Raw genomic sequence first — 26,787 nt, forward strand, 5'->3', positions numbered from 1 at the left:
CAAGGCTAAAGTCAAAGATGGAAGCCAGGTGACCAAATGATAAAGAATGACAGTAATTCTACATGAAACAGTATAATTGACACAGCACTTTTCAGCTACAATCAAGACATTTCAAGTGCTAGTGTAAGTAGTTGATACTACTTACATAACAGAACCTCCACACCGGCAAGAAGAGATTTATCTTTTCTTCAGGTCCAAATCACATCCCATGCTTCCCTTCCCTTTTTCTATTCAAGGGGTACCCTCAAACAAGATAGGGCTGCAGGTCTGGTGACATGCAGCTCTTTTCCAAACATGGCTGTTTGCTCTTACCAAAGGTGTCAGCATCAGTGACTCAGCTTACATAGATTTCTGCCTTCTTTTATCCTCCAGAAGCAGACATCCAACATTTGAATCAGACTTTAGCAGCAGGAGGGTATAATATCAATACGTCTGTTATTCAAGCACACTTTTGGTGGGGTTTGGGTAGCTCTCACATTTTATAAACTGCATGAAAAGCAGAATAATTTCTGCTAGTTTTTAAGCAAAACCCATAAAAACTTACTGTCACAAAAATCCAGATGAGAAACCTGGCTTTGAGATTTCCTTTCAAATTATGTGCTCGGCAAAATTTTTTGTACTGATATCTTTACACAAAGACACAATCTGGTACAGCAATCCATAGATGTGCCACTGCTTGCTGGCAACGTGCCTGCTGAAGAGAATGGCAGGTACAGCAATATAGGGATTGAGGGTCAGCATTCTTGTCTTCTGAATAAAGGACTTAGTAATGCCCCAGCAAATTTAAATTTGGATCTTCTAAGGTAAGAAAAAGAAAGTTGGAATTGCTCTGTGATGATAAAATACAAATGTGTGCCAGAGATACTCAAGGGGTTACTAGAGAGGAAGGTTTCTTCAAAAAGGAAAGGGAGGAATGGCATACCACTAATTGGAGTACTTCACAGTGGTTCAGATTTAATCCAGATTTTTTAGGAAAACCTCAAGGAAATTTGAGGTGACATTCCTTCTGATGGACTGTACAGACTTCTGTAAACAGCAGAATGTGGCAACACTGCAGTTCTACAGTACTTTTCTAAAGACCTTGCTCCTTTTTTCCCTTTAAATACACACACCACTTCTTCAAAGATTTCTCTAAGAAAGCACTATGGAATAAACTACAACCTTCAAATTGTGTTAATTTTTTAGTTAAAGAAAAAACAAGCAAACAAACAAATAAAGAAAACACCCTAGAAATAATTCAGTGGTTGTAACAGTTCTGTTTTCTTATAGGAGTCTTACCTTTCTTCACAAGTGATGGATCCACTGTGCTTCTCACATACTAAAGCTTCTATCAGGTGTATTGTAAGGAGAAAAGTTGGTAAGACTTCTTACACCAAGTAACAAGATTCACCAGCCTACTTCTACCACTCGGCTCTGAAGTAAGACAAACACTTCTAGACTGTCTCAGCAAATAATGGAAGTCATACATTGAAACCTTGCAGGAAGGTCCAAGACTTTCAGTCCTGCAGAAAACCAGATGGACTGGTTTAGTTCTAGACTTAATGCTCCCTTTTGACTCCTACCCTTTCCCCCCACAAAGAGCTTACAGATATACATGCAGAAAAGTGAAAATATGATTCAGGTCCAGTGTAATGTGCAGCTTTCACTGAAGTAGATATAACCTGTTTTCAGTCAAGACTCCAGCAACATCTCCAACTGCAGTAATTTACTTCAATTCTAAATCTAGTGCATATAAATTAATATAAAAATACCCAAACCAACCAAACCCTCACCTACAGCCTGAGGTAACTTAGGAACAAAACTTGAAAAGTACATGTCACATGACAGGCTCTTCGCAGATACTATATGTGCTATGTTGTATTAATTAGTAGTACTGTATTTTTAAAGTATGTGGTAAATATAGTTTTAGGTTATAACATAATGTTAAAATAGAAACTATGTGATGTAAGATACTTTCTTAACTAGCTCAAGAAAGGGATAAGACAATCAAGAAATTCTTCACACAGAGAGAACAGCAACACACCTAAATCCCCAAGAGAAGAATTATTGCTTCCTTATCAGAAGAGACCAACTCCTTCCCACCTTTGAGGAGCCAACAAGGTGGAAAAGTTGACAATAACCAGAGAATACCCTTTGTTTGAAAAGAATTTATGCATCATGTATGAGATATATGAATATGCAACAGGCTATTGCTTTTGAGGGTTAATCTTTCTGTTAGCGTGTGTGCTTTTCAGGGCATAATTGCCCTAGGAAAGCAGCTGGAAATCCATGTTCCTTTGCTTTTTATTGTCCTCTCTTTTCCTAACTCTGATTGTCCAAATTCTTATTGCTCTAATTTTTATTACTATTTTTATAACCATTTTATTATTATTAAACTTTGAAAATTTTAAAACAAGTGACTGGCATTTTTCACAAACACTATTTTATTGAACCATAAATTAATGCCTTTTCTAGATGCACAACACTGCTCCTATTCTTGAGATAAATACTCAAGAGATTGAAAATAAGGCGGCAAAACAATCATAAAGCTTCAAAATTTTGACATTTAATCAAGGAAAAAACCCAATATAACGTTAAAAAAAATCCTCAAACTTGGAGGACATGGAATAGGGGGACTGAAAAACACAACAGAACCTATACATGTCTGCAGGTACAAATGAAGACGCTCCAAATGAAATTCAAAAGAAAAAAGTATCAGTGAAACCCCATTTTTCCCAATGTAGAACACACTGAATACTTTCAAGGGATTCTCTTGGTTTTTAAAAAATTCTCCAGAATCAGATGTTGTACACAGACAGAGGCAGACCCATCAATTCAGACTAACAAGCTCTAAAGAATGCTACATTTTTAACATTCCTGATTAAATTATCCAATCTTACAGAAATACATGAATGCTTATCTACCAGTAATTACATTTTGTCAGAACAAAAATATTAGGTACTTTTTTGTAAGCAAATTCTAGCAAGATTGTGGCACATTTTTTCTCCTATTGACTGAAATACCAGGCAACACACAGAGCCTTCATTGCTCCATTCCACATGCATGTGTACAAATAATGTCAGAAGAGACAGGATGCAATTGAGAAAATTTTATTGATTCTGAAAGACTATGCATTTCCTCCATTATTATTAACTTCTGTGCAAACAAAGATGAGCTGCATACTTTAAATATTTAACTGTGCAAAAATTATTAAAGCTTTGTGCTGCAAGCAAATCTGGCCAGATCATGCAGATCAAGAAAGGCAAGGTGGTGTCAACTCCCACATCTAACTATGGTGAGGTTAAGAATAAAGCCCCACCATGCACACAAAACACGTGTATAATTGTACACACGACCAGCCATAGGGCAAGGAGGGAGGTAGAGGGGGAGGACGTCCTAATTTAAAACCAGCACATCACTAGTGTCAGGTATTGAACTCTATTTCCTTGTTCAAACAAGGTCAGAAATTTGTCTAGGATGTCTATCTGAACAGAAACTTCCCTAAAGATGAGGGAAAACATTCAGAAACTGACCACAAAATCTCATGTGCCAACCAGCTATTTTTTCTCACAGATGTATTTGAACAGGGAGATTTTAAACTTCATTAAAACCCACTATGATTTTAAGGTACACCTGTACTTATAAGTTGATACAGCAGAATGTGCTCAAAGCTAAACCTCTGCAGAGCAACTAAACCAGTCTTGACTACTGTGACAGACTCTGTGAGTCCACAGATGCCAGTAGAATGGGCTTATCTAGCCAGCTGGTGGAAAATCTCTTTGCTTTACTACAGACTAGGTTTACGTTACATCAATCCACTAAACAAATGGATCTCATGACTGCTGTAGAGAGGAAAGAGCACCAGAGAGAGCAAGACTACTCTTTTCAACATTGAATTAACTTAGCATCCTCAAAAACTGTTAGCATTACCTTAGATAATGTTCTAATCTGTTCTCTTGTTAAATAATAGAAACTGAAAGAATTCCCAATTTATCCTGTTCAAGTCTTTTTTCTCCTTCAAGAACTCCTTCAGCCCATGTTTAAGGTAACTATCTCTCTCTTCATCTTTTTGATACTCTTTTTGCTCTAATTCTGTCACATCCTTCTATAAGTCAGTACCACAATATTATTTGAAAAAAAAGTTTCTTTCTTTAAAGTAATTCTTGTCCTTTCCCCTCAGTCCTCCTGTAATCCTGCTTGTTTTCTGCTCAGAACAGAGAAAGCAGCAATGATTAATGACACCACTACGATGGAAGATCTCCAGAGTGCACCCAAACATGCACCCCTATAAATGACCTAACAGGATTATAGTGAAAAAACAAACAGAAACCCTGTTTCTGTAATGAACTGCTGGAATGTGAAACCCAAACATGGAGTCAAAAGACTTAGTGGGAGAAAGAACAAATCAAACCCATTAATAAACATGAAAAGAAGCACCCAAGTCCAAACTACTACCACATAGTAGTAGACATTTATTAAAGAAATATGCATTACATACTGGTTGATTGTATCTAACACGCCAAACTGAAAACCAATCAAACAAAAAAACTGAACAAAAACACAACAATGAACAAAATCCCCCTAGTCTAACCTCCTAAGCTGAAACAGAAAAGCACAATTCTTAAAGCCATAAAGGAAGACACTGAGAACAATCAAAAATTTTATTAAATACATGAACAGACTTTTAAGTGTCAAATCTCAAAGTTAATAGGCATCAGAATATCTAAAGTACTATTATTTTTCTATCATTATCCAAACTAATAGCTAGACAGTCAAGAGAGAAAAAAAAAGAGCACATAAAAAAATTCCTCAGTCCACAAGGAATTAAGGCTACTCAAAAGGCACAGTATGGTCACTAGACTGTCTTTCCCATTCTTCTAATGCATCACATCTGTTGCAATTAATAGCAATTAAAACTGTCAAATGAGTCAGTGCATATTAAGCACTTTCCTTAAGAGACATCAATAGAGGCCCCCTTTCCCCAAAACAGACTGAAGTGTCTAAATAAACCAAGGAATGTTATGATCCAAAGAGAGAAAACAGGTACAGGTTAAGAAAAGTTACTTGCATACTGTATATGCATGGGAGAAAGAGAGGTACAATGACGGACTTGCACAATACATATCACCTTAATGTAGAATTTCCTGCATTATCAAAGCCCCTTTTTAATATGAGATGGGTGTTGATTGCTGACTTATTGTTTTAATAATAATTTTTTTAAGTGAATCTTTTTCTCTTAGGTAGTACTCCTCACTACATAATTTCAATCATCCTCTTAAGATTAAAAATAATTCTCTGCAAATTTTAATTTGTAAAAACCTTCTAACTATATAATAAATCAATTTGGTTTTACTTCAGGGATTTTTACTTTACCTTTTTTTATATTTATGAAAATTACCTAGACTTAGTCATTCCATTTAAATTACACTAAGCTATGCAGTTGGTTCATCTAAAACATACTTTATGCATTTAGTGAACAATGCAATGGAATAAACGAAAAAGCAACACTGAAACTTCAGTGTGAGGATGCATAAAAACTATTTAATATGAAGCAACAGTCACTTACCTTCCAGTCTCATTAATTACTAAAATAACACTGGATAACAGAATGTATGGAGAGATGCTTATGATCTTTAGTGAGGGATGAATAATCTCCACGTAGACGCTGTGAACAGCCCCTGTATGCATACTGACATCATCAGTAAAGGCTTTGAGGCAAAGGATACTATGGTAACCAAGCGATGTGCTGACAGAGAAGCCTTTAATTGCTTTAACAACTTCCTGAGGCTTGTGATACTAGGTTTCCATTTGCTCAGAAAGAAATGAAGGTTGTCACAGAGGCAGTGAGTATGCTACTGCGCAGAAAAAACCCCTGCACTGAATCCTGATTCTATTAATTGTGATATGACTTTTTAAATTACAAGTGTCATAGCTTGAATTCATTATTGAAATCTAACATCTGGAAGATCTGTCAGGAGTCAGATGTCAAGAAGCAATACTCTCAGGTAGCAATTTCATAAGCACTTCTGTTTTCTCTACTGGCATGCATTGACACCATCACATTGATATATTACCTTCCACAAATCACAGAAGAGCTTTAAGTGTAGAATGTTCTTTTGCACTAGGGGATAAAACACTGTTCACAATGAAACCTAAAGTCCAGCTAATATTAAAGCTCAGGCTGTGAAAAAAAATGTTTATCCTGGTATCATGTTTCTTTCAACTTCAATGACTATTAGTCAGTAGATTAGTTAGGAAGGACAAAACTCTGGGAAATATTACAAGCAGTGCCATGATATGGCCCAAACACAGCTGAATAAGATTATTTAGGCTGTTTTCCAGAAAACTGAACTATCATCTCTTCATTTTGCACACAAATAGCTCAACAGATATTTGTTTTCTCAATACTCAAGAATAATCATGTGACTAACAATCCAATCAGAATTACAGAGCTAGTTGGGATTCCTTCAGTTTAGAGTATCTGCAAGGGCCACCATAAACAGATTTTTTAATCAATGTCATTGTTTCAATTCTAACATTAATCATGCCCTTGTGAAGAAGTTATGATTTTCACACTTAGGTTGAAAGCTCGGATCATCAGATGTGTAGGTTAAGAACACTACTGGGCCAACCACTTTTACAACTAGACAGACATCATTTGGTCTTGTCAACCAAATTTTGCACTGTTATTTTAAAAAAGCACATTTCATGGCTCCCTTTACAAGCTCAAGTGCAAATTTCCTCAGATGCTTCATACACCTGCTGTTCATAGGAAATTTTCTGTACACACATGGTTTCAAAACCATTGATCTAAGGAGCAATAGTGCATTGCCCTCCACCCCAGTATCTTTTTGTATATAACACTACACACACTTCAGAGAAAGAACAGAAGTAAAAAACAGCCAGAGACTTGCCTTTGTCACAAAAGCAACTCACTTAAGCTTCTGCTATCTGCAGCAATGCAGAAAGCCATAACAATGTTGATCCTCTGTTGAGACCAGTATTATGTGTCCAATGGACACTAACAGCGCTCACCCATGCATTAATACAGAGAAAAAGAGCAGCTGAAAACCATAGCTCAACAAAAGCAGAAGACTGTACTCTCCAACTACACCTTTAGAGACTGATGTTACAATCAAGGTAGGTCCTATTAAGAAACCGAAAGTCGAAAGAGCCACAGCAGTATAAACAGTTGAAACTTCTTCTAAAACCAAGATATACAAGATCTAAAGGTGCTTACCTTACCTCAAATTAATTTCCAAGTTAATAGCATAAAAAAAAAAGAAAAAACAACCACATCAGCCTGAAGCTGAATATAAAAGCTTGCTTTAAATTTGAAGCAATAAACTTCTCACTATTGAGTAAAAAATATAATTACAAAAAATGAAAATGAAAACACACACAACTTCAAACTGCTAGATGACATACTCAGCCTTTAAAGTGACATTTTTCCAAAACACAATTCCCACAATCTCCGTCCTGTTTTGGGAAGGGGAGGATCAGACATTAGCTGCAGATCTAGTAAATTGCATCGAACCTCTCACTGGATGTAATAATAAATAAATCAAATAAATCCAACACCTCAGTTATTTGGATTTAGCAGCTAAATGACTGTCTCAGTTTTTTCCAACTAGAATCTCAGGTAGAAGTATTTCTCTGGGCCAATTCCACTACTTTCTGTTCATCTCTAGTTAACTCACTTGACTGCTTTAAAAACTAAATAAAAGGAAAAGCTTCATTGTCCAGTTCTTGAAGAGTAACTTAATTTAGTATGGAATGCTAATACTGTCAGGGTCATCCCTCCTGCAACTGCTACAGAAAAACAACCAATTTAGGTTAGATATCAAGTAGGGAGAGAGGTATTGGAGGCAGATTAAACATACCAGATGACAGTTTTTCATTCTTCCTAATATTTCTTTGAGCTGATTAATGTCTGGTTTTAAGAGCACAAAAAAAAAAAGAAACCACAATGAGCAGTAATTTTATTTTTGTATGTCTGTGAACAGGCACAAGCTTAGGATGTCAGCACAGAATAAGGCTGCAAATAATGATGCAATGGCATGTAGAAGAACCATCCTGACATAATTTTTGAGGCCACATGTAATGGTTTCCTCTTACACCTAAACTTCTAGGACTATTATGCTAACACTTCACAGTCGTTCTAGATTCTCATTTCTACAGCAATAGAAAGAATCAAAGAGTAGCTCAAGCAATCACAGCATATTATGAAGTCCTGCTTTTGGTAAGAGAGATTTCAATCTATTTCCTGGCACTCTTCCACAAATCTCTTCCTCTACCCAAGAAGGCAATATAAGGGCTAGAGCACCTGTCCTCGGAAGCTGGGCTGAGAGAGTTTAGTACAAGCTGCTCAGTCTGGAGCAGGGAAGGCTACAAGGAGACCTTATAGCATCCTCCTGTAACTAAAAAGGGTTTACAAAAAAGGTGGAAAGGGACATTTTTAGAAGGACATGTACTGTTAGTAACAAGGGGAAATTGTTTTGAACTGAAACAGAGTATATTCAGATATCATATGATAATGTTTAGATAAGATATGAGGTTGGTGAAGCACTAGCACAGCTTGTCCAGACAGCGCGGATGCTCAATCCCTGTGTTACAGACCAGGCTGGATGAGGCTCTCAACAACCTGGCCTATTGCATGTGTCCCTGTCCATTGCACAAGATTTCAAACAAGATGATCCTTAAGGTCCTTCCAACCCAAACAATCCTAAGAGTCTCTATAAAATCTCCCCTCTCCATGGAAATCTGGGCATATGCCCTTTAAGGCAGTAACTGTTTACCTGCTAAACAAGCTGCAGAGGTACCAGCTTAGACCACAATGAACATTTACCACATGGTTAAAAAATTGCTGAAAATAGTAATAATAATAATAAAATAATTAGATTATTATGTGTCAAAACAGGAAACACTAAATTGGTATTACACCTAAAAACCTCATACTATTACTATTATGGAATGTAAGGGATAACAAACACCAAGTTAAATTAGAAAATATTTTGAATTAGGAGACTTATTGTGTTTTATTTCATATATGTACAGCTGCAACTAAACAAGGGAGATTTCTCTAATTTTCTATAGTGACATGTTCCCAAAACAGAGCTACAGTTCTTATCACAACCAACATCAGTGGCAAAAAAGAGGCAACGAACTCTCCAGCAGCAAGTCCTTACTCTATGGCATTGGTTCCTGAACTTGGAGCCAATGCTGTATCTTGCTATCTCATATCATGGAGAAAATGTAAACACTTACATAAATAATACAGAATTGTTTATTAGAAATATACAGAAATATACCATGTTATACAGAAATTGTATAGAGAAAAGTATTTTCATTACTTCATGCACTTCTACTATAAAATCTCTGCAAATCTCTCACTTAGCCCAGTTCCACTTCAAACATTTGGACTGGGCAATCTTAGAAGACTTTCACAGAAAGAGTATTAATAGCAGAATACTACCACAATTTCCTTTTTACAGACATTGTTTATTCCTGCACACATCTTCACAATAAATAAACATGTTTTCTGATATTGCAATGCTGGAGGAGGAGACCACTGTGCACAAACTTCTGGAATGGCCACCACCATCATCAATATCTTCAAGGAAAGGCAGGAGGGGGGAGAAGAGCAGCAGCACAACTGTGTTCTGAACAGGCCACCTTGTTTGTTTGTCTCAGCCACACAAACCTTCTCCCCTTAAAGGTCTGGAATATATCCTATTTCTCTAAGTCTATGCATCTCTTTAATTACCCTTCTTAAAAGAACATCTACTGCCTGGGCAAATTCGCTGTATGTAAAACAGAGGGATAAGCTACAAAAACGAACACCAGAAAGAGACAGGACTATACTCCTAAAATAGATACAATAAAGTAAATTATTAACAAGTTGTACCTAGGCACTTTTATTGATATGTTCACATTTGGAAAAATCTAATTGCTCATTCTTTTCACTTTAAGTACAGCTGTGGAGATTGAGGCCTACAGACAATACTGAACCCCAACACCCACATGCAGTAAGTCCTTGTCACATGGATCCCTGAAACACACAAACAGGTTTTGTAGAAAACAAGACTTCTTACAACTCTGATACATTTCTTTAAAAGGACTCAGTGTACACAAGAGGCATTTTTAAGTGGAAATATAAGAGGTCCTCTTAGATTAGTAGGGGTGGAACAGTACACATCACAATTTTTTGAGAGCAAAAAATTAGGCACTTGCTAAGACTGCAGTCTTTATTGTTCAAACCTCATTTCATTTTACATTTCTGTGTTTCAAGCAAAAATTTCAAAGTAAATCCCAACTTTGCATCATCAAAAATTTTATTCATGCTCTGTCCAACTGTTGCTCACAGAGACACTGAAAAATAATCAGATATTAACCTTCTTCCACCACCTTAACTTTATGCATGCTCAATGACAAAATGCCTTCTGCAGCTCTGCCAACAGAATGATAACAGAGGTTTTTACAAAAATCTGACAGGAAAATTTCCTAATTTGCCCTAAAATAGGGTTGGCCCTCAGTCATTAAATGCCACCATTTCTTTGTTGCTTTGCTGGTTTGAGGGCTGACTAAAAGTACACCAAAGGTCACTAAAGGTCAGCTTCAGAGAACCAAATATCCATGCTTCAAAATTCCTCATTCCACTTCACAGTCCTGCAGTAACTTCAACACTTTCATTCCAAGGAGCATGCTCAATTTACACTGCCTCCATATCTCAAAGAAGTCTCAGTGACATGTCCATACCAAACTAATTCTGAAATCAGAAACTTATCTGAAGAAGGGCTTTTTCACAATAACCTCCTTTTCAGATGCCTGTAGCTTTTTTTTTTAATAGCAAAATGAGTTATGAAAATACCTCAGCCTGCTTGTGGCACAAGAATAAATTACTTCCCGTTAATGTTCCCAACCTCAAACTCTACCACTCCAAATTGAAGTTTGGGAGAGTGGGCTTTTGTAAGTTACCTTTCCAGATAAACAACCCCTAAACAAAAAGAAAATGAGAGAATTCGACATGTGGCTACAGTCCCTTTCCCGTAACCACAAAATGTCTGACAGAGGGGTAGGTTAAAAGGATTAGAATGTTGGACTTAGTTTTCATTCTGAAGTGATTCAGAATTAGCAAAACTCCATGCTAGGTGTTTTACAGATGAAGCGTGTTATTTCTGTCTTCCAGAAGCTTCTCTCTAGTCACTACACAGAAATATAAAAGGTCATTTTTAATCAAGAACTCTTAGTATTTAATTAAAACATGCGAATGTCTTGCACAACAACTGGCAGGAAGCTCAGCAAGGCAAGACACGTTCACTAATTTAGCTCGTCTGAGACAGACTTCACAGCAAAATGAGCAACTTACTCTCTTTTTTTGATTCTGGTCCTATAGGTGAGCAAATACAGTTTATGGTGAAAGCTCTATTTTTATTTGAAGATGACTCATAATGGCCAAATTTATTACAAGACAGCAAACGTGCTTGATTTAGTCAATTAAAACAAAGGATTTGTACTGTGGATTGTGAAATAAAAGTTCTGGTAATGATCTCTGCAATCAAGAGCAATACATAAAGCTGTAGTATTTTCTCAAATCAGGTTTCACATATAAACAAGAAAGCATAGACATAAAAATCAGAACCAATGCCACTGCATCATGTCTTTGTTAATGATTTCTTTGCCCTATGCATAATAAACCCATGTAGGTCTAAAGAACGAAAATCAATATATCCTCGATGGAGTAAAAAACATACAGAAAATTGCTTTTGATGGGGATTTATTATTTAAATGGAACTAGCTTTGTCAGTGTGCACAAAACAAAAAAAGGAAACAGAAGCAGAGAAAATATTTTCTTTATAGTATATTGGAAAGAAAGAGCTAGATGCTAAGAGAAGCAGAATTTTAACTGATTCAAATAAATCACCTTTGTGCTTATCTGCATGTAAATCTATTAAAAGATCCCTCTAGTATATTAGCTGTCTTTTAAATACAGCAACACAAGCTACATACAGTTATAATCCTTGGCTGAAATACCACAATTTCATTAAAAGCATATTCTTTGCTTATATATAAACACTAAACTGACAGAGAAAACAGTGCTTCAAGGCAGATAGATGACTGCAGCTGCTGTCTCACATATTAGAAGCTAACCAGAGCAGGACATGAAACTGCCAACAGCAGCAGCCATGACCACTGAAATAAACCAACTCCATAGAATTACTGCATAAAATACTTTATATGCATGTAAAGGCACATAAGGAACCTTATTTGAACCAATCTCTTGGTCTCCTTATATGCTACAAAGTTAGAGGAAATGTCATACTAAGCATCATGACCTTATCAAATCCCAGGGGAAGTCTACAGCAAGGAAGACATAACCTTGATCATGGTCAGGGAATACTTAAACCAGCTGAACATACATAAGGTCACGGGTCCGGATGGGATGCACCCATGATTGCTACTCTTCATAACCTTTGATCAATCATGGCAATTAGGAAATGTGCACAAGGACTGAGGATGAGTCCATCTGTGTCCATCTCACCCTCACCATCTGTGAGGGTGAGTAGGAGCCCAGTGAGGTTGTGGAGAGTGTAACTTTGAAGATTTTCAAAATCCATCTGGACATGGTCCTGGGCAACCTGCTTTAGGTGGTCCTACTTGAGCAAGGTGGGTGTCCACAGTGAGTTCCAAAGGTCCCTGCCAACCCTGACTGTTCTGTGATTCTGTAAAGAAAACTAATAGTTATTTTACCTGTCACTAGGTATTTTGAACTGGAAGAGATGTATGTGCAAACACAATGAGAAAATGTTAACTAGTTCCATGTAATTCATCCCGTATGACTACACATACATAAGAAGAGTCCCCAGAATTATTCATATTATCTTAAACATGAAGTTTTAATTTTTCATTGACTGTTTTACTTGGTTTACATGCCCAAGTACTAGCAGTAAGGTGCCTGCAGGGGGGCTTCTGTGAGGACAGAAAAGTGCCAAAAACACGTGGTACCACATGACCAGCGCAGAGGACTAAGCCCTTCAGCCAGGAGGGTGGTACCTCTGGTGAAGTTACAAAAACATTGCACAGTAGAATGTGAAAACCACAGAAGAGGGGCAACCCTGCAGACACCAGGGACAGTGAAGAGAGGAGGAGGTGCTCCAAGCAGCAGGGCATGCAGCCCCTGTAAAGCCCCACACTGAAGCAGATACCAAGCTTGCAACCCATGAAAGACCTCACTGCAAAGCAGCTGGAGATGCCCTGAAGGAAGCTACAGCCCACCCATTCTTCCGTATTTTCAACTGGCAATAAATCAAGTTCCTTTTCCTCAAGTTAACCTCTTTGCTCATGATGGTAACTGACGAGCAAAGTTCTGATCTCCCAGTCTTTTTAGCTTGGGCTGTTCCACTTATACTTTCTAAGCTCATCCTGTTAAGGAGGGAGAGTGAAAGAGCAGCTGAGTGGGGATCTGGCGAGGCCAGCCAAGGCCAACCCAAATGAAGATTTTAAAATAAACAGGCCATACTCAGTAAGTGATTGACACAATTGTTCAGACTCTGATTTCACCAAAGTAATAACGCAGCTGTGAAACAAGGCAATTCACTTTTCTATGTGACTATGCCAATCCAGCATCAACTGAACTTTTAAGCTGCAGAGCAGAACAGTCAGCAAGTGATAACTGCAACCCTTGATAACTACTATCTATTCATTAAAAAACAAACAAAAAAAACCCCAAAAAATCCACAACTTCAAATAGAAGTAATAACCAGATATAACACTTGGAAAAGATCTCTACTTCAAAAAGCACCTGGTCTAAGCATCAGTTCCCTACTAATAAGTGAATATACGCTATTATAAATTGAAAACAGATCTTATGTTCAAATAATGTATACACACATACTCAGAAACTCTTCCTAAGCAAACGCCTGCAGGTTGTATGTAGGTCAAGCTGTTTTGACAGGGATGAGAAGATGAAATAAGGCACAAATGTTGATCTACATGATTTGAACATCAACCAAAGAAAAGATTTAATGCTTTAATGCATTGTTGTGAATGTACAGGTACATCGACTAACAGAATGAACATCTGATACTATTAGAAAATACATTCCATTCTTTGGAAACATTTGCTCCTGAAAAAATCTAGTAATGCAAATACAAAAATTCAGGTGCAGTTTTCAACAGTGGCCTTCTGAATTCAATGTAACAATAACTCCATATTAATGTCTCCAATTCAATTCTCAAGAAAAAAAATACCACATGACAGAAGTAAATAAAATTTAGAGGAAACAACAAAACTAATGAACTACAAAAAATTAGTAATACAAAACCCCATAACCTACAGAAAACCTGACCAATTCAGAAAAGCAAAAATTAGATAGAAAAATATTTTTAATATTTTGAAGACATAACTGAGGAAGCTGAGAGCTACTTTTAAAATCACCAAACAATGAAAAGTAGAAATACAAAAAAAAAAAGGAGGAAAACCAAAACACTCTCAGAAATGTGGGAAACAGATAAAATTACCTTTCAGTAATATTATTTTTTAATAAGCAACTACTATAAATGTGACTGACAGAAAAAATAAAAGGAACCAAGAAGACCACAAGCACCTAAAGTAACAGTGCTAACATTCTGATACTTGTGAGGAGTACTGTCAAAATAACACTCCTTCTCCTCACAGACATAAAAGGTTTTGACAAGACAAGATCAGGTGATAGATAGTTATCTGAAATAAAAGCAATAAAGAATAAAGCTATCATTCCTTTAGTTTCTTCCCTCTCCCAACTTCTTTGATATTCTAGAGAAGAAATGCACAAATTTCAAGTTGGAGACTGCCTGTCTAGAGCAAGGGAGAGAGAAATTAATGAGAACAACTTTGAGAAAAATTTAGTCTGCACTGAAAGTCTTTTTTGTTTTAAAAAACTGGTTTAAGAAATAAAAAAATTGATACTGATTAAACAGAGATATAGTACAATAATAATAGAATAAAAGCCCAAGTAAGAACCAACAGAGAGGATGGGGACCTGGACTCCACCTTACTGGTGGAGTAAATAGCAGTGACAAAGGTGGCTTTAAGCCAAGGCTACTCCTTTTACTGTCTCATGTATTTGTCAAAATTACCAACAAACCTGAGTAAACAGTATCTTATACTTCACTACCAATATACCAAGAAACATGAACCCTGAAAAAATTTCTTAGCGTATTTCAGTGAACATAAATTCTTCAAAAAGCACTCACATCTAACAAGATTACAATTTACAGCCTATTTTTAAATTATATTGTGAACAAATAGCCACTAAATGGATAGACAAAAGAGAATCTCAGGAGAAGAAATTATAGAGAATAGGGTAACTAATATTGAGATTGCTTGTAGCAGCAAAACATTCAAATTACCCAAAGACAGGAAACTGTACTTATGCAAGCAAATACAGCTGGGTTTGACATTAATTAAATTATTAAATCCTGTCTGTTTGCAAGTTAAGGCCTCAGGTGCTATGTCTTCCAAAACCATTCAAATCAAGGGAACATGCTTGGCCAAGGTCAGCTGCTCTTGATTCACTGTTAGGCTGTAACAGAAGATACTACAGAACACTGGAAGTTCATATTCATCATCATGCAATCACTCCTCTCCCTGGAGGAGTGATGTGGCAACTGGAAAACCCTGGTGCAGACTTTCAAAGGTACCTAAGCAACAATATTGGCTTGAGAGCACTTTGTTACTATTGCTATACAAAGCTCAGGTTTTATTTCACTTTATCTAAGAGCTCTATGACCAGTGCTGCTCACACTGGTAATGTGTTTTTTTCCAAGTCTCATGTTATGCAATTTAAGTATCAGAGATGGCAATAAAGGAAGTACCTCAATGAAAATTGATTTCTCTAAACAGAGATAAATACTATTCCACAACTGCTAGATCCATTTCCTACCTAGCCAGAGTTCTGGATCTACAGCAAGACCATTTGAAAAGCACCAGGTCTCCGACTACACTGCACTCTAACTCTAGAGTTATAGGCTCATCTTGAAGTGTTGTACAGCTCACAAGTTCCATATTGACAGCAGTACAAAGAAACAGTCCTCTCAAGTACGAGGCCATAGCCAAAGATTAGTTCCTAAGATTAATTACAATTTAATTCTGCTGAGAGGGAAGTACTTATACTTAGGGGAAGCAACAAAAAAAAGGAAATGTTTTAATCATCTTCTTGAAGCTCAAGGTTGCAAAACGGAATAAAGCATTCACATAATAAATCTACTGAGAATATCAGCAAGTTTTCTACTACTTCATTGCGTAAAAAGTGAAAGAACTGATGCTGGAAGCTAATTATTTACTCCTAAACAGCAAGAACTGAACAAACCATAGTAAAAGCCCTTGGGGAAGACTCAAGAAACAAACATTTTCATAGATCAAAAATCCTCTCCCATAATCAAGCAATGATATGAATCTAAGCACAGACACTCGAGAAAAATTATGCCAGATCAAATCAAGTTTTCCAAAACAAATAGTTTCATGTTTGCAAATAATTTATGATCCAGCAGCTACTTCAAGAAATAGTCACAAGTAATCAACTGAACAGACAACTTCTTGCAACAGTAGCCAACTATGAAATATATTTTTCAGCAGGTAAAAAGATGGTAAAAAACAGTATCAAAACAAATAATTACTGGAGTGCACACACAGGACCCACATGGCTATCCCAACAGTAAGAGTATATCCAACAAGTTGGTAAGACTTTTGTAGATGGCCAAAAAAACATTACCAATTCTAACACATTGCTAGCATTGATGCCTATCTAAAAATAAAATAAAGAGACTAAGTACATGTCACAGACATCTTTTATGAAAAATCCTTTCCTCAGGATTTCTCCTCCTGAGAAGCTGATAGGCCTCAGGAACAAAATGTAAACAATGGTTATCTGCTGCTGTGGAATGCAACAGGTAGATCTGTGATTGGTCTCATGTGGTTGTTGCTAATTAATGGCCAATCACAGTCAGCTGGCTGGACTTTCTGTCTGGGACACAAGCCTTTGTTATTCATTCTTTCTTTTTCTGTTCTTAGCTAGCCTTCTGATGAAATCTTTTCTTCTATTCTTTTAGTATAGTTTTAATATAATATATATCATAAAATAATAAATCAAGCCTTCTGCAACATGGAGTCAGATCCTCATCTCTTCCCTCATGCTCCGACCTCTGTGAACATGGTCACATAATATAATAAGAAAAAAAACCAAGGTCAAGTGTAAACGGTGCATTTCTAAGCTTACATCTCCCAGCTGCAACAAAGTGCCTTAGATGAGAAAAAAATTGTCTTGGGTAACAACAGTGTGCCTCTTCTTTGGGCATAGCAATTCCCACTGTACAAGCAATTAACCCAAGAGAATAATGTTTCACTGACTGGACATCAAGAAATGCAGAAGAAAAACTCCAGTGGAAAGCAACACCCTTGAAACAGCTGAGCTAACCTTCCTAACCTGTCAAAGAAAGGGAGGAGCAAGCAATACATTGAATTCATGGCTGTATCTATGCTGCAACAGCAATCTGCTTCAGAAGTCTTGGTTCTAACTCTTGGGCTTACAACGGTTTCACACTGTGGTCTAGGAAATGAGAAGCAGATGACTGGATGATACATGGTAAACCTCACTGGGGTCTGGTGTACAAAAGCATTGCTTACTTAGCCATGAGAGACATGTAGATGCCTATACTGCAAATCATGGTGAGCTACTGCCGGAACACAACGCTGCTGCTGCTGCTCAGTTACCTAAGATACATATTTCTGCAATAACCACTACTGACAATGTGTCAGTTGAGTGGACTCTCCTAAGAAATCAAGTAATTCAGGGATATTTGCCATCTACAAATGGAGACAAAATAAGAGGCAATCCTTGCTCCAGACAGACCATTCTAAATGTCTTTAAGAATACTTGCAAATAACAGAAGCAAGAAAAACTGCCACAACAGTCTCAGGAAAGATAGAGCACTCGGTGGTCTCAGGCCACACCTGACAGATACTATGCACGGCCATTTCTAAAAGGCCAGGGCCTCTGTTAAATACTGGTGCTGGCATGCAACGATTTCATGTCCCACATGGGACAAGCAGGCAGCAGACCACCAGGAACACTGCACCCTCCAGAGGGGCTCTCCAACAGATGGAAAAAGGTCTCCACCAATGGACTGCAGTGGAACATTGGAACACCGTGCCAGTGGTCTCCTGTCAGCAGGCAGATCACGGGAGGAGACAGGGGACATAAAAATAACTGCATCACAAGATCTATCTTTTGGGTCTGGTCTTTTGGTCATCTGCTTCCTGCCCTGGCCCTAGCCTGTTTTTGTCCTTTTTGCCCTGGCTCCAGCCTGCCTTTTGGCTCTTCGCCCTTGCTGGCCCTCCCTCTCGCTGGGCATTTGGCAGGACTCTGGCTGACCTCCGAGCCTTGTGTGCAGCCTGTGTCCCGCCCCACCCCTCGCCTGTCCAGCCTCCCTGTGTTCTGACCGATGCCCTGCCTGCTTCGTTCCTGCCTGCCTCTAGCCCTGCTTCGCCGGTGCAGCCCGCCACCATGATCCCCACCGCCACCTGTCCAGCGTTCCGGACCTCCCGCCCGAGCGCCCCCTCCCTCCCTCACCTGGGGTCCGGCTGCCCGCGGCCGGGGGAGCTGTGCCTGTGGAGCCAGGCCTCTCCGAGGGCTGCGCAGGCTCCCCGGCAGCCAGCGGGCCCACGCTCCCTGACACCGCGCCCTCGGCGGCACTCCCTGACTTGGGGTGCTAATGCCCAATTTTTCTCTCTGTCTCCTCTTTCCCCCCATTATTTTTCATCTTCCTTCCTCCTTTTTCTGTCTTTTCTAGTCCTCTTTAGTAAATCAACTCCCTCTTTTTTTGTTACCAATAAACAGTTCTCAGATACAATACTGTCTCGTTTGACTTATTTTCATCCTAGACCACCTGTTTTTCTAAGAACTTCCAACAGTTCCCCACAGTGGAACATGACACACACCAAGCTGTGAAACTTATGACTTAAGGAAAACATGAAAGATAATTATTCTTTCTGAGAAAATTATATAGGAAATTCCTTATGGGAATTATAAGGTGATTTCACATAAATTAGTACATTTTACTTTAGCTTATTAACTTTACTAACAATTTAAGCCTACTTTAGATTTTGAGATCACATCCTAAAGAAACACATTTTCAGGTGTGCAAAGCCGTCAGTAAAAACAGCCTCAAGCCATTTCCAGAGGTGGACCCTTACCAGGTAGCAGCAGTAGACGCAGCACACAGGTGGAGTCCAACTGTGTAAGAGACAGGGACATACAGCACAAGACTCTGGTGGTGTTCACAGGGGCCCCAGGATGAGGGAAGAGATGAGAATCTTGACTCCATGTTTCAGAAGGCTGATTTATTATTTCATTATATATATTATTTTAAAAGAAAATTATATATTAGAACTTATTAAAAGAATAGAGGAAAGGATTTCATCAGAAGGCTTGAAAGGAAAGGAATGGAATGAATAATAAAAACCTTGTGACTGACCAGAGTCTGAGACAGCTGGACTGTGATTGGCCATTAATTAAAAACAACCACATGAGACCAATCAAAGATGCACCTGTTGCATTCCACAGCAGCAAATAATTATTGTTTACATTTCGTTTCTGAGGTCTCTCAGCTTCTCAGGAGAAAAAATCCTAGCCAAAGGATTTTCATAAAATATGTCCATGACACAGGATGCAAAGATGACAGCATCTGTCATATAAGGAGAGATGGGACTGTTTACAGCCTGAAGAGAAGGCCTGCTTAAGGTGGGGTAAAACCTAATCAATACATGTAAACAAAAGATTGTTCAACACGGGATGAAAGCATGTCAGACTTTCCACAGCAGTGTACACTGACTAGAAAAGAGTCAACAGGGATAAATTGAATCAGAAGAAATTCTACACGCAAAAACGAGTACACTTGTTCATTATAAGAGTGGTCAAGCATGGGAAAAGGTTGCCAAGAGGAGTTGTGGACTCTCCATCCATAGAACTAATCAAAACCTGAGTGAACACAGTCATCATGAAACCTGATACAGCTGGTCCTATTTAACTGAGGATGGAGTTACATTACATCATTTCCAAAAGCTCCCTGGCACCTCAACCTGTGATCCTATATTAATCTCACCAGGCAGAAAGCTGGGTGAGACAGTCAAAGAAAAGACAAAAATACCTTTTTTTAGTTGAAAATAAACAAAACTGGAAATCACTGTTTAATTAACATTCTAGTAACTGTAGTGTGTAATAAAAACTATGTTATATAATAGCAGCTTTTATAAGAACAGCTAGGTTCTCCAAACTAGATAGTACAGCAAATTAACTTCTGAAAGGACTACAGTAAATTAACATTCATAAAATGGTGATTAAAATACATTGACATTGTCTCAATACAAACAACAGTAAACAAGCAGAAAGCAGTGAGTATTTCAAGTCAGGATAAAATGGATGCTTTCAAATCCAGCATAAATCCTTAATCTCTTCCATAATGAGACTGGAATGCTTATTACCATAAAATCCATCTCCTTAATTTGAGGTCAGGGTACAACATGCTCACAAAAGGAATTAAAACCAACTGAATTTAACCAATTTGAATATAAATAATTAATGGAAAACTAAAAAATATAGCATAGAAGTCTGCAACAGAGCTAAGAATTAAAACAAACACTAGCTTTCCCACCTCCCTTTAAGTGGACTGCTGTAAGCAGGCAAGGCTGACTTGATCTGTTTTCAAATTCCTTTTCTTCACTCCTGCTTTAGGGCACATGAGTGAGGTTCAGGGAGAACTCTACTAAAGCAAGCTGACTTGTAAAGCAAAATAATCACTGACACCCTGGAACAGTCACAAAGCAATAAACGTTGTTATTCTTGATAAAACACTCAACTACAACCACCTTCAGTACCTGAAAAGATGTAAAGGTGCAGTTTCACAAACTGTTAACTCAGCTGGGAAGGGACAGAGGGAGGAACCACAAATGACAGATGGGTATGTGCTTCTAAAAGAAAAGGCTATGGCTTCCTGAAAAGATGAGGATTATGAAGGTAAACATAATTGCATACCAGTTATGCTGATGCATGTTAATGAATCTCACAGAACAAAGCATTTGACTATTCTCAATAATTACTAATGTAATCCTTTAAATATGCTAGACATGAGAAGTAATACATTTACTGTGATATGGGCTAGTTGCATGACCCATTCCAGTCTTTGATTTTCTCTTCCACCTCACTTCACATTAGCCTGACTTTCAACCTTACAGTCTTTCACTTCAGTTTTTCAGTCCCTAGCTCATATAAACTGATCTTCTATTCCAGTTTTCTTCCCTTGATCCAGATTCTTGTCAGCCCAGCCAGAGAGTTCACAGAGTTTCTCCTTCTCCTACCAGGTCATGGTCCCAATGGTATCTGCAGACACATTTCTTTGCAGAGACTGAGCCCCATTTGCTCCCACAAACTGACTTTCAATGCAACTCTTCCCCTCCTTCCCAGTTCGCCTACTTCTCTTTATATTTCCTTCTAGTCTCTGCTTGCACTCCTTTTATTCTCTTCATAGCAAAATAATACCAACTTACAACTGGAAGACTTCAAAACCAATATGCAGTAACTTGTCAATGTTACAGCCTGTAGACCACAGAAATTTACTGTGGGAAGTATCAGACAGCCTTCTAAGATGTCAAGGCTGACCAGCATCCCATGGTTTAGAAACGTACCATGGACCTACTGTTACTTTCAAGTACATTAATTCACCCTAGTTTCAATAAGGATGCTTTATTTAAACTGAATCAAAGCAAAAAGAAAATTGAATAGATTCTGAGGTAAAAAATAATTAGAAACAGAAATTAGAAACAGAGTGGCAGAAAAATATATACATACATTATCTTAGCAAATTACAATATCTTTCTTCAATTAAGCAAAAGATCATTCCCCAAGACAAAAGAAAATGCAGTGGAGCTGGTCAGAGGTGGGGAGATTAACTATTTTTTTATCCATACTACAACATGGGAGATTGTTAAATGTGAGAAAAGTGGATTAGAAGAAGTAAAAAAACCCCACCAAAACAATTCAAAATGAATGGTTAAACAAAGACAATTAAAACAAGGTTTCAAGTGCTAATTTCATTAACTGTTTCATAAATATAACCCTGTATTTATATATCTGAACTTCCTCTGATTCAGCTCCATTCCTCTTCCTTGCATCCTATCACTGTTCCCCAGAGAGAGCAGATCTGTATCATCCGCTTCACTTCCTCCTTTGGGGAAGCTGCAGTCTGCAGTGAGGTCACATTCAGCCTGCTCTTTTCCAAGTTAGCCCAATAAACTCTTAGTTTTCCCAGTATGTAATGACACAAAGACAATCTGGACTTTTCAGCCCAACAACATGAAGTCTAAAAGTAAACATGACTCTTCTCTACACAGAAGTATATACAGAGAACAAAGTATGAATTAAGCTACTGAATGATACTAAACAAGAACAATGAATATATACAAAGACTGTGAATAATTTTGATTGAAAATTAGATTGACATTTTTGAAACAAGCCAGAAAGGGTATGCTGTAGGCCCTAATTTTTAAAATGAGTAATTGCATTATCAAATGGGTCGAAGGACATTACTTAGAGGCCTGCAACAGAAAGCAAATGCAGCTAACACCCCCCCCACCACCACCACCATTTTTATATGTGGGTGGAAGGCATAAGAGCAAAACAAATCTTCTGTAGTTTTGCAGTGGCCCTCTAGTGTTAACCTGGTCCTGTGCTCTGAAAAAAAAAAAAAAGGAAAAACACAAACCTTTTGTTCAATATAAATTCATTTCCTCATAATCCCTTTTTGTTGCCAAGTATGAAAGACTAATAATCCCCTTTTTGTTGAAGTATGAAAACCTGAGGCATATACAACATAGAAGACTGAAAGCAAGTCACTTGCAACATATGACCATCAGAAGAAAACTTTTCTTTTTCTTATTCAAGTCTGGCTTAACCCTACACACTAGGGACTCTTACACAGAGATAGACAATTTTACAAAGACAAACCTTTGAGATACCATTGTTTTGTAGGGATTTCTACAGAAAAGTACTTGTATTAGTACACTAGGACCACAAATATACAACAGCACAGACTAAAATACTAGAACAGGACTGAGACAACCAAGTGGAATGGAATGGACAACCATAACATCCAAAAAAGAATATTGATAACTGTGGAGTGGAACTGGGAGGCAGTGATGGAGTATGTGACCGCATCACATTCATGGATATGGATATAAATAGGATATGATTCTACACCACCCTCAGCACTCTTTGTCCAAATGGAAGAAAAATGCAGCAAAGATCATGCAACATCATTACCAGGCAAGAACAAACCAAAATACACAGTGAGGATTTTGTAAACAGCATCCCTTTCTCCCTTGTCACTGCAAGTAATCATACTGACAAGATAGCCATCTGTCCTGGTCCTCATAAATGCAGGACTGCAAAAGCAAGAGTATGAAAAGACGACAAAAATCTCATGGATTTCAAATACAAGTTTATGAAAATAATTTGTTCAAAAGCAGAAGTCATGCTTCCACCCATGCAGTGATCCATTGTGAGCTGCTGCAGTTAAACTCTCTTCTCATATGATGACACACTCTGTTTGGCTATTGCAGAACCTTGGTATCTTAAACCAGAGCACTTGCTAAGTTACATCTGTTGCCTAAAATGCAGGAACTTGATCATTGCAGCATGAACAGCTGAGGTTATTATTTATTGCTTTTTATTGCAAAACACACTTTGTTCTTTGCATAAAATAGTGGGTTCTGCTGAGTATTTTCATTGTCAATAAAACATTGATGGGTGGTGGGAAAGCAAGAAAACGCCTTTCTCTACAACGCATAGAAAGTGCTCAGAGGGCTTGGAGTAGTGCTGCAACAGAGCTCTTCCAACTAATGACTGCTAAGTGTCTTCCTTAGAAACAAACTGCCTGATCTTCACCTACTAAACAAATTGGAAAAGTGTGCATTCTCCTAGCATCTCTCAATATACAATCTATATGTATCCTTTCAGAGGCTAGTATTCAATTTTATTCACATTCTCACATAGATTTGAAAGAGAATCTCTACCCAGCTTATGTTTCTCAACACTAGTAATAATAAACCCCAACATTTAAGATGAACACCTGGAAAACAGTGCTTCAAAAAACCACACTAACTAATTTTGCTTCCCATATATCCTACACGATTTTTGTGAGTACTTGTTCTTTGCTCACATGGTCCCAAGTTATATCTCAAAATCCTACTTCATTTTAAGCTTCCAGAATATTGTCATAACAAAAACACTCCACACTTGCATTCCCACATACCTTTAACACAAATTCACCTTTAAATATTTGTTTCATATAAGTTATAAAGTAACCCATAAAATTTGAGATCTATTGAATTACATCTTTCTGCAGGAAAATGCTTTTAGTTGATTCAACATGCCTGAACAATTTATAAATAACATCCTCTCCTCCTTACTTTGGCCCACTGGAAGACACCGAATTTGAGTACAGGCAAGACTGAGAGAAAATGAAAGAGAGTCCTTCACTTACCACAGAGAAATTAAGGGGGTTATTCAATCAGGATTATGTTGTAAATTCTTACTGTCTCTCTGTTGCCTTATGCATTTCAATTCTTCATGTCATGACTGCCTTAGAAAGGAGATAAAAAACAAAAAAGAGGAGAAAAAGAAGGGGGAAAAAAGTGTGAAAGGGGGAGAAAAAGGTGAAAAGTGGTGAGGAAAAGCAAAACAGAGGGGGGAAACATGAAAAGGGGGGAGGTGACAGAGGAGGAGGAAGGCAATGAAAAAGCTATTGGGGAAAGAAAGAGTAAAAGACGGGTAAAAGTGAAAAGAATAAGGTAAAAAAGAGAGAGGATAAAGAGGACAAAAAAAATAAAGGGGGAGGAGAAAAAAGAGGGAAGCGGGACAGGAAAAAAGAGAGAAAAAATGGAGGAAGAAGAGAGAAAAAAAGCAGTAAAACACTTAGTTGTGCCTTGAAAAACACCTTGCCTTTATTTGATTGGCTCTGAAGCATGAAGAAAACGTTTCTCAGTAGTTAGAGAATGTCCAGTGTTTCTTTTGGCCACTTTAACATTAGATTGAACTTGGATGCCTTACATAGAGACATTTTTAAAATTATTCAGGATATTTTGACTATACAGATTGTCATACTAGACCAGGCTGGTAAACCAGTCTAGCAACAATTTGCTCAGATCAGCCATCACTATATCTTGTTCGCAAGATGCAAAACAACTTACATGGTATAGCCTATTAGTACTGAACAGAATATGGTAGATATGGTACAATCTTCTCTTTTAAGTATTTAATCCTAATTGCTAGCAATTGTTTTAAAAGCATACACTACGAATACTTTTTCTAGCTTGTTCGGCTTCATTTGTGATACATTTCAATACTCTGTCTGCAGTAGTTAAACTTTGGATAGTAATACTATAAACATCCCAGGAGATTTATTAATCTTAAATATCACAAGCAATGGTCAGATCCAATTAAATACATTAAATGGAAACCTGGCAAGTTATGAAATTCCTTTAAAGTATAGTCTTAATTGCATTGTGCATTCCATCATTTTTGAGTGTGCAACATGAATACTTCTGTCAAGCTATAAAATGAGAACTTCAGAACAAATCCCAGCCTCTTGGCACCTTTTGAGCCATGACTACATGTAAAACAGAAGCAATGCAATAAGAATTGTCTTCAATAAGTATGCATTTCACAACAAAGTTCCTCTGGATTAACCTCTAAGGAATCAAGAAAAAACATCCTTTCTGACCATTTTGTGGTATCAGCAAGGAACTAACCTCCACAACAAGCAGATTCAATCCTATCTTGTATTATTGGACACCTGGGAGCCCTGAGACACTCTCACTTGACAAGAAAGCAGATAAAGCATCAAAATAGTGGGTTTCTATGTTGGATTGGATCTTTGAGATTACTTTAAGCTTGTTTGCACATAGACTTGTGCAGACCTCTGCCTCCATATGTCAAAGGAAGTATCTTTTTTCGTCTACTTGCTAGCCCTTACCACCTAGATCTCATTTTCACCTGTCCCAACAGTGAGATCACCACATCAAGGAAACTAACTGAGTACCTAAGGTCTAAATTCAACAATTCACTTTCCATTTTTTCGGCATGCATTAGTCAGCAAACTAGTCAGCCTCAGTCTTCCAGCAAAGTTATTTCTGAAAACTAGCTCCTGAATTCAGATTTGCAGTACAAGACAGACTCATCATTTCAGATCTACAGCACAGAACAGAAATATAAATAAGAATCCAACACATCAGTACTCAAAAAAAAAAATAAGTTCAGTTAAAATTTTGGAATTAAACTGCTGTTTTCTGAAAAGTATACATTTCTTTTCGATGTTTCTAATGTGAGAATCCCTGCAAACACCGAAAAGGAGTGCCCCAAATCAAAAAGGAAAAAACACCTGATTCCTATTAAGGGACAGATCACAGAGATTTGTGATATTAAAAACGCCTGTGGTCTTGTAAGGAGACTTTCAATTCCATGCCAAATATTTTTTCTTTAGTAAGTAGCTTAAAAATTCTAATTCATGCCAGTGATATATATTTTTTTTTTACTCCAATCTATAAGAACACTCATTGTAAGCATACGGCAGGCAATGTGACAACAGTCTACAGTAAAACCTATCAACCTGGCAATGACAGCACCTCTGTGTTTGCAATCCATAAGTCAACCGCAGAACTGCCCATGGCTTTACCATAGCTGAAGAGCTCTGGGACCCCCCCTTCACACAGCAGTTCTCA

The 26,787-nt window shown here is 37.7% G+C and overlaps 1 protein-coding gene across 6 annotated transcripts in view; it reads right to left on the minus strand.

Annotated features, from left to right (window-relative positions):
• PAM (peptidylglycine alpha-amidating monooxygenase) overlaps window positions 1-26,787 on the minus strand; it is a 117,180-nt gene that overhangs the window by 89,285 nt on the left and 1,108 nt on the right. Inside the window, exon 1 of one of the 6 annotated variants that reach the window (XM_054281099.1) lies at window positions 5,546-5,564. The exons of the other annotated variants lie outside the window; for them this stretch is intronic. The gene's annotated coding sequence lies outside the window, so the exon portion shown is untranslated. Of the gene's footprint in view, window positions 1-5,545; window positions 5,565-26,787 lie in introns of those variants that run through there. 6 annotated transcript variants of the gene reach the window in all.

The sequence above is a fragment of the Melozone crissalis genome, unplaced genomic scaffold (assembly GCF_028551555.1).
Source record: "Melozone crissalis strain CALT ecotype California unplaced genomic scaffold, PUWL_Pcris_2 ptg000005l_1, whole genome shotgun sequence".
NCBI classification, from domain to species: Eukaryota; Metazoa; Chordata; class Aves; order Passeriformes; family Passerellidae; genus Melozone; species Melozone crissalis.